Genomic DNA, 13,594 nt, shown 5'->3' with positions numbered 1-13,594 from the left:
GCTTTTCTTGGCTTTAAGGTATAGGTAGTAAAACCTTACAGTTCTGAAATTAGAGATCAGTATGTGAATTCACCTGACCGACTTCTTGGAAGTACCCTCACTTTGTTCCTCCACCTTGGCTCCTGCCTATATTCCGTATCAGCCCAAATTAATTTCATCTTCATCTTCCAAGTTATTACAACCTGCTGCTCTCATTTCAATACCCAAACGACACGGCCACCTATTAGCCTATGACATCAAGAACCCAGTGTTCTTCCTACTTTATTTTTGAGTAAATAACTCTTTCCAGCTCCCAGTCTTCCCCAAACAGCAACCATGTTTTGAGGGAGTTTGCCATAAACTCCACACAATACTGCTTCATTCTGGTGCTCAAAACTTTTTTGCAGAAGCTTGGACACAAAAAAAAACACACATATTTCAGGCTTACAGGTGTTGAAATCTTTGCCTATGAAAGCAAGCAACACCGCCCAATATCCTTTCCTGTTCTGTCATCCATCTCTAGCTCCCTACTGTCTCACATTATGCACAGGCTGTAAATGTGTCTTGCACAAGTGATCCTGCTCTGAGATCAGGACTCCAGGTGTGCTGACAACAGACAACAGGAGTTATATTCTAGTCAACTAGCTTTACCATTTTTATCAATTATTTTCAAACCTGTCATTGGGTATTCGTGGTTACTAAAGGAGACTGCCAGATTTCAATAGTGAGTTGCATTTCTTGACTCTCCTATGCTTTATGAAGACACTGCCCAGCCATTCTTGTTATTTTGGTGTATTAGGTGATAATCAGCATAATCTTTGTGTGCAAGTAGATTTTAATCAATCCCAATACACCCTGCAACTTTTAAATACCGAGTTGCAAACAGCCTATTTTCTCACGTCCTACCGAAGTCAACCCGTCCACAATGAGCCAGAAAGACTCACATTACCCAACTCTGGGGTTAATTGCAGCTGGGAAAAATCTTTGATGGATCTGCCACAATGCTCCAGGCTGCCTTGCTAAAAGAAACAAACAAACAAACCCTCAAAACCAACAGCACCTAATAAAAAGAGCAAATTAGAAGCAACTACTCCTTAGTACCACAGCACCAAACAAACAATACGGAGTGACAGCTCTTGCAGAGGATAACTTTGTGCTTACTTAGCTGGCACGAAAGCATCAGCCATTTTTACCAGGTGCTGAAGATAAACATGCTCCCTGAATATTAATTTCATTCAGGAGTCATGGAAAAAAAAAGAAAAAGACTTCATTTTAACTAGCTTGGCAATGTACCAATGACGTTGAAACAGCCTGGTTGTCTCACATTTTAGAGCAAAACCAGATTTACAAGCCAAGTTTATACTTCAAACGAAGTTTCATACAGCTCATCATCACCTAGATGAATTAGTGACTTTCACCCGCACAGATGCAAACATCCTTATACATGCATAACTGAATATATCACAGGCATTCATTTATTTTCAGTGCATTCAAGTCTTGTGCCTTTCAGTACAGGCTTTGGTGTGACCATCACAGGCTGGGATATTTGATATTCACCAACTCAAGAAAAAGCTAGATATTTTTTTCAGTTACCTGATTTCCATCAAGTTTTATTTCCTGTTATTTCTACCATTCTACAACCAAAAGGCAGGCTCAGGAGCTGTCAATAATTACATATTACGTCTCCACTTCTTTATATTAACAGCTTTCCCATGCTTTGGCTCAGGATGTGCATTTCCATGGAGACGAGTCTGCAACCTAGGATATGATATCTAGCCTTCAGTATTTCTAGAGTCTGCACTGAGCTTTTATTGCTTTTACTAAGCAATACTGAGCTGGTTGTTTCCATGATCAAACATCTCAGTAACCAGAAGCTGAACCATTCCTTCAACTATGTTTTTATCTGTGTTACCCAGACCTTCTAGAACATGCACTTCTGCCTAGTTCACAACCTAAATGCTTCATAAGTCCTACAGAAACATAATAATTTAAAATAAAAAAATAAAAAAAATAAAAAAACCAACGACTTCATTTTTTATTATAAATATTTTCATTACACCTTTCTCGGTCTCCTCCCCTTGCTACTGCAAACGTTTATGCAGATCCCCTGAACTACAATAATATTTTCTAAAACTTAACTACAGAAAATTAAAAGCACCCATTATTGTCACCACACTTCATTCCAGAATTTTTCAAGAGGCTGGAAAAAAAAAAAAAAAAACATGTCTTATGCAACATCTTGAGTTCAAACAGCTTAAATGAGGGTGAGACAAAGTTTCATTCTGTATTGCATACTTCATTGCTCTCATCTGATTTATTTTTTTTAATAAAATCAGGCAAGTATTTCATGAAGTCTGCTGGGAGAACTGCCCCAAAAGTCTCATTTGGACATCATAATATCACTCACTTATCTTGGCAACTAAAGCAGTATTCACACCCACACATGAAATGCCACTAAAGGAAATACAGAATACATGGCTAACTGTTGATATTTGAGGAATACATATGAAAGTTTAGGCTTCAGTTTAGTTCAGCTTTTACTTTAGTAGCTGAACTACAAATGTACGGATGTCGTTTTAACTTCGAGTCCTCAGAGCTCCAACAACTCTTCTTAAAATAAAGGAATGAAAAAACAAGAAGTTAAAAGTAAAACAAACTAAAAAGGCTACAAACTGAAACCATGCTACAGGAATGAAAACATTCATTCTAGACTTAGGATTTTGGCCACAAATCTCAACTAGTTAAGCCATTCTTTTATCTACTTATTTTCTTTATCTAGCAAGTACTTCACATCGCCTGTGAAACCAAAACCAAAGCTAACAGCGACTGCAGTTCTGCTCTATTTTTAATACATTGTCTTAGAGTTCGGCATTTTGTGGGATTAGCAGACACCACCAGTGACTTTGTGTAACATGCAAACAGTAAGAAAAACACAAGAAGGCTGTCAGATGGAAGAAGTGTTGCAGGGCAACAAAGTCTCCTGTCCCTACCTGTCTGGAAAAGCACCTCGGGTTCAGACTTGGGCTCTGCAGCCCACGACGCTGCTGTCCTGTGAGGTGCCCACACCGAGGGACGGCGCAAGCCACTTGCCACTCACCAGCCCCCGGGACAAAGAAGATCCACGCTTTAACTTTAAGGTGCCTCAAAAAATTAGTGTTTAGTTTCCATTTAATAACCAAGGAGAACACACAGAGGCTAACCAGCCTGCCTGGGAAACGCCCGTGCCCCACGCACACTGTGCCAGCTCATCGACAACCTGCACTCTTCTCCTTGCTCTTAATTTTTGTCGAGGTAAAAGAAAATGGAGAGCTTTTTGTTTAAACTCAATGTCACACTCGTAACAGTGAACGCTGCTGATTTCCATGCCATTTGTAATTGCACACTACTGTTGGCATCCCCAGCTAATGAAATACTTTGGGGCAGAAGAGCTTTTGCTCCGCTGACTTCCAGCTTTTGTTCAGCTAACAAATCTGAAAAGAATATTTTGCTCATTTTAATTAATTCAGCCACAACTGAAAAGATGGCCAGGTCAAGGCAGGAGAATCAGTATGGAAAAAAGGGGAAAGAAAGGAAAAGAAGGAGCTTTAAGCAAACAAACAGGCCCCCACCACCACCAGGGACACAGAAAAGGACAAATGATACTTGTCTCAAGAGCACAGTTAAAAGCATGTTAAGCTGTGTAAGCGCCTGAATATAAATAGAAACAGTATTTCCTCCATGTAAAAAGAACGCTCGATTTTAAAGCTACACTGAAGTACCCAATAGATTTGAGTAGTCAAAACAGAAATTATTTAAAGAAAAGTTTTATAACCAGCAAGATGAGGTTCAAATAGATTCTTACAAGCAAGATTTCCTCTTTTTGACTGTCAGCAAAATCAGCCATTGAATGGCATTATAGCCAGAAACCTGGATCAGCAAATCAGACACTCGAGCTTATTATTTTAAGTTTAGCAGGACATTTTTCTTAAGACCTTTTCCATCCCCACAGAGGGGCAATGTTTAAAAAAACACAAGTGTAAGTACAGAATTCCACTTGCGATGTTGAAGGAAACCATGTTAGAAGAAACGTCTTTTCAAGCAGATGTGATCTTCCTGCTCCCTGCATTTCTCCGTGTGACACTGACAAGTTCACTTTCTGGTTCAGTGGGAACCAAGAGGAAACAAGCTTGTTGCAGCCTCGCACACAGTCACAGGAGCACTGAGCAGAAGCATGCCATACCAGCGCTTTAATTAATAAGCTTTCACCACTCGCCCGTCTCTGCCTTCACACACACCCCAGCCCTCCACTGAGTTAGCTGAAATTCTGCATCGTCTGCCTGCCACTAGCACTTCTGAGATAACCTCAGAAAATACTGGTTATACCGACAAAACCAGAGCCAAAAAATACATCGGATTTAACAGAATGCAATTACAACGCAATTTTTGTTTCCCGGAAATAAAGCAGCAAGCCTTCTAATTTACAAATTAAACTATTCAAATTAAGCCTTTACGTTCTTACCATGGAAGAAAGGCAAGAAAGCAACCCATGAAAGCTCTTCTGAAAGAGATATTTAAATCCAAAATTCCATCCGTTTTATTATTTTTAAAATTTACAAGCTAAGAAGCCATGTATTGATTAGTATTTATTTTCCTCTCATTAAAATTTAATCTGCAATTTCAGCAGACGGAACTGAATTACACTTTCTCTGAAACAGCCCGTCAACAAAGAGAGGCCTTCCTGAGGCATACCCCAACATCCAGAAACAGGGACAGGCATTAGCTAGACTAAACACAAAGTTTATGGTTTTTTTTTCTTAATTTCAGACTTCAACCAGGCCAGTGAATCATTCAGCAACTCTACTGCAGCAGCATTAATAAGGCATTGCACACAGTGACTGATTTAAGCAACATACAAAAAAGTAAACATTTTTTGAAAGAGAAAGCCAAGATCCCTGAAATCTGATGTCTGATTTTCCAAATGTTTTAGTACAGAAGAATAGCATTTTCACTTACTAGGTAAGATCCAAAGGCTTTTTAACTGCATTACAGCAACTCATGATCCTCCTGTAACTGTATTTTAGCAAGAATTAAGTAACACCAGAGATGCCTGAAAAAATAGATGTTTGCTTGCTGCTTGACACCCACCACCGAACGCTGCCAGATTTGCTCTCAGCTGCCGCCAATGCACATGTGCAGAATTATAAAGAAACTTCCTGCTCGCACAGATCCCATCGCATTCTTAACAACAGTAGTTAATAAATAAAAAGGCTTTTGTATCTTGTGTAACAGCTAATTATATTCATCCAACTTGCCCCCCCAGTAAAGCTTCCTTCACCAACCGCTCGCATATACGTGCCACTCCACCAGATAATACAGAATTTGAGTGCAATGGTGTTATAAAAGGGCAGTACGGTAACGAACAGGAAGAAATTATCAGTAAAACTGCACATTTCGAGAAGTGCAAGTTATAAAACAAAACGAGTTCAACAATTATCACTGCTGTTAAGACAGACTTTGGAACAGAAGTCAAACTACCTCACAGGCACCAGGGAAGAAAAAAAACTATAAATATATAATGCAGCTAATTTATTATACATAAGTTATCCTATTACATACAAAATCACCAGCTTGTTGCTCTCCCTCCCAAACAGGTAGGCAGAAAAAACCCGTTGGAACTCGGCATCTTACAAAATGTAACGCAGAGCCCACTTGCTGCACAAACGCTGCCTCTGTCATAACGCTGACCACGTGCCATCAAAAGAAAGGCCAGTCTCAGCAGCTCCACTGAAGGAAGAAGACATCTCAAAGAAGAGCTCAATTCTGTAGCAATGACTCTTTGAATTGCAGGGAAGGAAAAAAAGCAAAAAAAAAGAAGAGAAAGGACTGCTAATGAAGTCTCCTCCCCAACCAATTCTTGTCACAACTTGACCGTGACCAAATTTGACGATACCACCACAAATCACAAGGTTAGAAGACACTTTATGGAGTAAAATTAAATAAAAAGTAACCTGATGACATTAAAACACCAACAAGACAATGAAATGTGAAGTCCAGCAACAAGGAAAAAAAAAAGGAAGCTTTCAAATACACACACTTAAGAGTACAAAGGAAGAAAGAACCACATTCATAAGGTTCCAGCTCTCATTTTTTCAGTTTTGCCCAACCATTATTCTCCTGCACAGCTGAGCACAACTGTTAATCCTGAACACACTGCAGGGAACACAGAACAGAAGAGATGCAGCAAGAGAGCAGCTTGCAGGACTGAAACCTGGTCAACCTCCACAGGGCTCCCACCAGATCTCTGCCCTGTGCCAGAAGCTGCCCCACCCAAGCAGCCTTACAGGCAAGGGAAGAAAATGAAGCATTTAAACCTCCCAATATCAAAAAGCTCTGCAAGCCTATGTACTTTTTCACGTGAATTCAGTCTCTGTCTTTGTTACAAGCTGTTTGAACACAAACATAATGCAGTATCTTCACTTTAACCTCAATTTTGCCATGTTTTTCCTCTTTTAGGACAAATATATTGGATAAAAGGTATTTCATACATTCAGCAAAGAGCATAACTATTTGTCACTATCACGACAAGCTGTTTATTTCACTATAATCACAATATGGTCCTAGATCCAGCAGCACAATCAGTACATTTCTAGTACTGAATGACCCCACCCATATATTGCAAATCTAACAGGTTTTCAGCAAGGCAGACGCCTTCTGAACTAGGCTTTTTAAGAGTTCACAGTAAATCAGCTCCACAAAAAGAAAAGAATGCACCTGGTAGAAAACGCAGCACAAAACACACTCTCATTCATGCTGTAATAATATACAGGCTTCATCTGAATTGACTGAACTTTCCCAAATCCCAACAGTTGGCTATGAAGTCAATACAAAGCTACAGATCCAATTCTGAATTTACCAATCCAGGGACAGCCAGCCATTATTCGCAACGGTTTTTGCAGGTAGAAGTGTGTAACTTACAGCAAAATAATACAGTCAGCAAGAGACTCAGAAATTATTTGCCCAATTTCACTAGCTTTCCAGGGAGCAATGCAAAAACCTTTTATTCTCTGCCTGAATCTAACTTTGACATGAGACATACACCAGATATTCAGCACAGAGGCCGCATCAGTCACATTACAAACTGCTTTACAAGCAATGAGCCTCACATTCTTCAACGATTTAATACTTCCTTCAATATTCTATTTTTTGCTCAGATTTTTCTGTTCTTGAGTAAGAGTCCTCATATCTCAAATGATTAGTAAATACGTAAGTGGGTCTGCAACACAAGACCAGAAGTTTTACCAGATTTACCTCTTTCATCCTTACAGATCCCAATGCCCAATTGCCTTGCAAGAAGCCAATTCACTTTCCTGCCAATGGCTACTGGATTTTTGTTGTGTGCTAACACTGCAGCACAGACAAGCTAGAATGCACAGAATTTAAGGACAACTTAAAGGCATTCTCTGACCGACCTCACTTCCTCTTCGAGTTGCTGCTTCTTTTAGAGAAGAAAAAAAGAACTGGAACAAAAACCACCACTTGGCAGCTTTTGCTCGCTTTCTAATGAGCCTTAAACAAGGGCATCGCTGCTGAGTTATGAACGTTTGACCGGAGATCAAAAGTTTGAGTACTCAAGAAGGAAATCTCACAAAACCAAAAAACAAACCAAAACAAAACCCTCCACACACAGAAAGCAGGGGCTTTCACAGAACTTACTCATGCTTGTTCAAAATGCACGGAGCATTTCTTCAGCCTCACCTGCTTCTGCAAACATGCTGTTATGTACACTAAAAAGACAAGTTAACTGCACGCACAGATCTGATGTTATGAGCTGTACAAGGCAAATATTAAATCAAGCATTTTAATGGGTGTTGGGAGGTCCTCCAATGCTACCAGCAGTGTGTACAGGAAAAGCCCAAAGTGTTTAAGACTGTGCAGACCAAAACTGTCCTTGGCCAAGCCCAGATGTTTCAGCACATTGTTTGTGCCAGAATCTGCCAGCATTATAAGTTATCAGGAATTCCTCCAAGGCAACATCTCTGAATGTACCATGAAACACTCTACTTGACTGATCTTCCTAAAATAATACGTAAGTTTCCAGAAAAATGCTTTCAAAACAATGAGACATTTAGTCTCAATACTGTAATGTTGTAAAGACAAGGAAGGGACCCCTACAGTGCTGGGCAGGGTACAAAACAGAAAGAGCAGATAAAAAGAGACATGCTGAAATGCCTTCAAATCTATGCAAAAAGCACACACAAAGCAAATTACTTGTAATGAGCAGTAAAAATAAAACAGGATACAAAACAGAGAAGGGCTAACGAGACAGCTGAATTTGTTGCACTGCAGGCCAGACTGGCTTCTTCTTTCCTTTTCTATGCGAGCAGATTACATTGCACAGAAGACAGAATAACTTCTAACCTAAATGCTAATCCAGCTCGCCAATTTATTCCAAAGTCGCACGCTAAGTATTCCAACCTTGATGGCGCTCAGGAATACAAGCCAAAAAAAAAAAAAAAAAAGTGAAGGTTTTGATATATTCACTTTCTTTTTCATTGTTGCTTTTAAACAGGCAAGGCCAGAAAAGCGCGATCGGGAGATATTTACTTCCTTCATTCTTTACCTTTTCCCCGCCTTGAGCCTGACAGCAGTTCCCTGTAAGAATTTACCACGGCAGCCAGGCCAAGAACTCGAAAGCGAGGCTGATCCGCGTTAGGCGCTGAAGATGCAGCGTTTTATTTCCCCCCTAAACCCAGCACAAACCCCTCCAACCCCACAGCACCTCCCTCCCGCCGGGGCAGCCTGAACAACCCTTCCCGCAGCGGCGCCCAAACCCCCGCGGAGCTCCCCGGAACAATGGCCAAGCCGGCGGGGCGCATTCCTCGGGCTGCACAGCCGCTCAGCGCGGGGCTGAAACCGGCGGGGGCCACCGCCAGCGCTGCTTTCAGCCGGCGGGGAGCAGCTCGGGGGGCACGGAGCGGCGGGGCCGGGCTGTCAGCAGCGGGGAGCCCCCAGCGGGAGCTGTCAGGGGCCGCGGCCCCTCCCGGGCGGCTCCCCCCGCAGACCGCGCATGCGCCCCGCACCCCCCCCCCCCCCCTCACCGCCCCTCAGGGCCCTCAACCGCCGCCGCCGCCGCCTACCCCGGGGCCCGGCGCGGGCCTCGCCTCTCGCCGCCCCGCCGCTCTCCTCCTCCTCGCCGCGCCGCTCTCCTCCTCAGCCTCCTCCTCTTCCTCCCGCTGCCCCAGCCGCCGCTGCCCGCAGCCGAGCCGGCCGTGTGTGTGTGTGCGCCCGTGGCCGCCCGCCCGCCCGTCCCGCTCGCCGCTGCCTCGCGCGCGCCTCCGCCAGCGGGGGGTCCCCAACGGTAGCGGCGGCACCGGGCGGAAGTGACGCGCTGACTGACAGGTGCAGCGCGCCCCCCGCCCTCCCTCTGGGTCACGTGGGATGGAGGCGGGAAGAGGGGGGGGGGGCGCTGAGGGGAGCGGCCCCGCTGAGGGGGCGCTGAGGGAGGAGCCGCGGTTGGGGCGCGGCGCGGCCCTGAGGCGGCCTCAGCGCCGGGCAGGGGGAGCGGGGAGAGCCGTGGGGGGGGTCCAGGGCTTCTCTGGTGTTGCTTCGCCTCCCGCAGCCACCCCGGTGGGGTTCAGTAAGCGGCCGGGGGGAAAGCCTCGGAGCAACCGCCCCCCTGGACAAAGAGCGTTGGGAAATAAAAGGTCCAGCACCTTCACGCCACAGCTATCACGTTCTGAAATACAACATTTACATCCTTAAACTAAGGCACCATCACATTCTGAAATAAAAGATATACACCCTTAAACCAAGGCATTTTTACAATAAAAGATTTACACCCTTAAACCAAGCTATCGCATCCTGAAACACAACATTCACCATCCTTAAACCAAGGAGCCACCATGCTCTGAAATACAACATTCAGCACCCTTAAACGCAGCCAGCAGCAGTCTGTGAGGAGAGGCACCCTCATAATAAGTGCTTGAAGCCGTGCCTGGCAGCCCCCGGTCCCCACACGCCCCACAGGAGCTACAGCGGGTTTGTGTCATGCAGTGCCAGCAGCCGGAGGTGGTGGGTTTAATAAAGCATTTATGGAAATTTGGGTTTAGTTAGTAAAAATCCTCATAGGAATAGGAAAACCTTTTCTTTTCTTACCCATGGAAAACTTACAAGGGATATATGAAAGGAGAAAAGGACAGAGGTAGGATAGGATCGGTTGAAGCTTCTGCATTGCCAATAGCTGGGAGGGTTTTGGTACAGGTTTTACAAAATGGATTCTGAATTTCATCTGGAGATACATTTATAAGACTCAGTAGCAGGTTTTAAATTTACAATCTGAAGAAGGGGAGTCACAACCCCACAGGAAATTAGCCTATTTTTAATCAGGTCTGAACGGTATTTTTCATCTAGAAGTCTTGGTGCCATTAGAAGATGCCATAGGAGCACAATAAAACGCACGGGGTCAAGGGAAACGACCCTCAGGAGGTCTGTGCTTTCCGTCAGTCTGCTTCCACAGCAGATTTCTCCACTTGAACAGATAATAACATTTCCTCACATCAGGATGAGGCTTCCGAATTTGTATTTTGTATACATAGCCGTGTTCTTTCTGATTCATTTAGCCTCATCAACAACAATAAAGATACTGAATCAGAACAAGCTGGCAATTTTGTTGATGAAACATGGGAGAGAGCGGACTCCAGCTGGCTCTTCAGCAGATACGTTGGCCAGTTGACAGGAATAAAACTGCAAGAAATCTGACACAGAAAACACACGCAGAGCGAGGAGACAGACAGCAGAGGTAGGCAGGTAGGCAGGCATTGCACGGCACCTGTTCAGTGGTTTTTAGTCCAAGACAGTAAATTCCCTCCTCTGGACTGGCTCCGAGCACGCCATTTCGTGCCAGCTTATCCTACCTCCTTTCAAGCACTTCCAACGTTCCTTGCAGGGGGCAGGCATATGCAGTCCCAGGCTGCCATTTTAGACTTTTCTGCTCATTTCGCGTTCTCGTTTCCTCTTTTTCTGAAAGTTTGAGGAGAACCTGGCAGTTCTGGAGCTTTAGCCACTTTTTCTAAGTCAGTAAAAACAGAGGAGGAGGGAAGCAGCAACTCAGTTACACCCCCAACACACAGCTTTTGAAAGCATCAGCCTCAACAGACCACGGTTAAAAATTACAATAGAGCAATGTGGAAACCATCACCATCCATTTCGTGTTATCTCAGCCCACATCTCATAATTTATGGTAGCATTTTGTAATTCTCCCGCTTACAGGACACGCAGACTGCGGCACAATTTACAACACCCAGCCCAGTTTAAGCAGCCTTGACGTGGCAGCGTGCAGCTTGCACAGGCTCATCTACCCGCCCCGAACCCTCTGGCATGTGCAGAGCAGCCCCAGCATGAGCAGGGGTTGTGCAGGTGCACTACTGCAGTCCCACAGCAAGGCAGAGGACTGTCACCTGCTCCTTAGGTTATATGACAATGCATGGAGTTATATGACCTTGCATGGAGTCGGTGGTAAGGCTGCAGTGCGGGGCTTCCCCTGTGGAGAAGGACCCATTCCCCAGCTGCTGCACAGCTCCAGGAGCTTGGCAGCAGCATCTGGTCAGCATCTGACTCTTTGGACCAGAAAGCAAGAGTGCTTGTGGCATCCCAGCCTCTTCAGTAAATCCACACACGCAGCCGCACCACGAGTGAGCCATTTCTGTAGCTCAGTGCATTATCTCATGAGCCCACCTAAGTTATTCAACCTAAAAGTTTTGCAGAGATTCTGCTGGTAGACATCCACAAAGCAATTCAGTCAATCTGAAAATTATGCTTGCATAATTCCCTTGTTTTCAGGAAGAATATTCGTGTGCAGAAGTCGTTATTACCAGTGTATGTCACAGAAGAGCTGGAACGTTTTTCATTCATGTCTCTGATGTCAGTCCTGACCTAGTATGACTTCGGAATAAACACTCTCTGAAAACTTTAGCTTCCAGTTGAGTCTAGTTCCAGCAACAGCCTTGAATTACTCCTCATCAGAAGGAGGAGCAAATGAAAGAAAAATAGCCTTATCCCAACCGTGCTCACTGTTGTGCAAGACTTCGTACAAGCTGAACTGTAATACTCCAGAACTTAAATACGTTTTGCAATGCTATGTCATCCCTTGAAGTTTGATAGCACTGCCATGCAATTCTTCACCTTCGTGTTGGGTTTTATCTTACCAGAAGGGCACGGAAATCCGATGCATACCAAAACAAGACATCGTCTGCTGTATTATCTCTGTGTTATGTTCCAACAGCTTGTACTTGGGACAAGTTATCCCTGTGCCAGCAAACTATTTGCTTTTGGTTTTAATTGTCCATCTACAAACAAATTACTTGATAAACTTTCCTGGAACTTTTTGTCTTAAATGGATCCGATTTAAAGCCTTGCAAAATATTGATAAACACGAGCCCTTCTAAAAAAAAAGTAAAATAAAGAATTAGCAAACAGCAATGCTTTCCAGCGTGTTGCTGTGCAAAATGCTTTCTTTTCCTGTATATTCCTTCCAGAAACAGAGACGTGTCCCCAAAAACAGTTTTTACTTTGTTCCTCTTTTCCAGCATTTTAAAATTCTCTAACGAACATTTTGTTCCAGGATGCCCAGCACAAGACACTGATGAGTGCTGGACACCCATAACTTTCCATGGAAGCTGTCAAAGCAGCACGGATCCAGTTCTTTCATCTCATGGTGTCCAAAAGAGCACTGAAGAATCCATATTTTTTAAAAAAAGCTTTGCCCTGTGTTAACAAATGAAGCTTCACAAAACTCAAGCAAACAAGTGAAAGAATCTATTTTCTAGAAACAGAAACCCCAGCACAGAGAAATACATTCATCTTTTCAAAGACTGTCTGCCGTTACAAGACACATATGTAAGGATTTTTTTTTTTTTAAGCTGAATTCAACATCAAAGGCACATGTTCTATGTAAATGTCAGATATTTTTACTTGGTTTTCTAGCATGGTTTTGTGATTACAGCATAAGATTTTTTTCCTTGGGTTTTTAAGATCTGTCTTTAAAGTAGAGATCTAGGAATATGGGGCAAATGTGATTTTGGAGGGCTGTTCAGATTTTAATTGCATGGTTGCAGACTTAACAGATAATTCTTCCCTTCTTGAAATTCAAGACATTGAAAGGTTAATTCAATCTTCTCAGTTCCATTTCCTTCCTTCTGTTCTCCTTCCCACACTCTCTCCCTCCCGCCCCCCAATCTGTAGACAGCTGAGTTATTTGAATTTTATGCAAGCTTGTATTCATCCAAAGGGAAAAAAAAAATCATTCAATGTATGCATCAGACAAGCAAAAATTACAGTATCGCTCGCTTTCATTTTTCACTTCCTATTTGCTTTTCTCTGCATTCACCAATTTGGGCAGTAGACAGACAAATTCATGCCCTAAAAGTGGTTTCCACTGAAAAGTTGACTTGAATTAAGGATCAAATGTCCCAGCTCACTTTAGATTTCCATTCTTTGAGCTTACAAGGATCTAGAATTGAACTGCTGTGGTGCTTTTACCTTAAGTCGTGGAAAGGCTACAATTCAAGTTAGCACAATTTGTCTGCTGCCAACACAATCAGTCGCTGCTGCTCCGATGTTATTTCATGGTGTGGTCACT

General features: G+C 43.4%; 1 protein-coding gene across 4 annotated transcripts in view; it reads right to left on the bottom strand.

Moving 5' to 3' along the window:
* FAM13B (family with sequence similarity 13 member B) overlaps positions 1–9,309 on the bottom strand; it is a 46,569-nt gene extending 37,260 nt beyond the window's left edge. The window contains exon 1 of one of the 4 annotated variants that reach the window (XM_082771542.1): positions 9,096–9,309. The gene's annotated coding sequence lies outside the window, so the exon portion shown is untranslated. Of the gene's footprint in view, positions 1–8,578; positions 8,695–9,095 lie in introns of those variants that run through there. The other 3 variants (XM_082771539.1, XM_082771541.1, XM_082771540.1) reach the window with 3 other exon arrangements.
* Between the last annotated feature and the right edge of the window lie 4,285 nt (positions 9,310–13,594).

This window comes from Aythya marila (assembly GCF_965140915.1).
Source record: "Aythya marila genome assembly, chromosome: 14".
In the NCBI taxonomy this organism is placed as follows: Eukaryota; Metazoa; Chordata; class Aves; order Anseriformes; family Anatidae; genus Aythya; species Aythya marila.
This window is presented reverse-complemented; position numbering and strand designations above follow the sequence as displayed.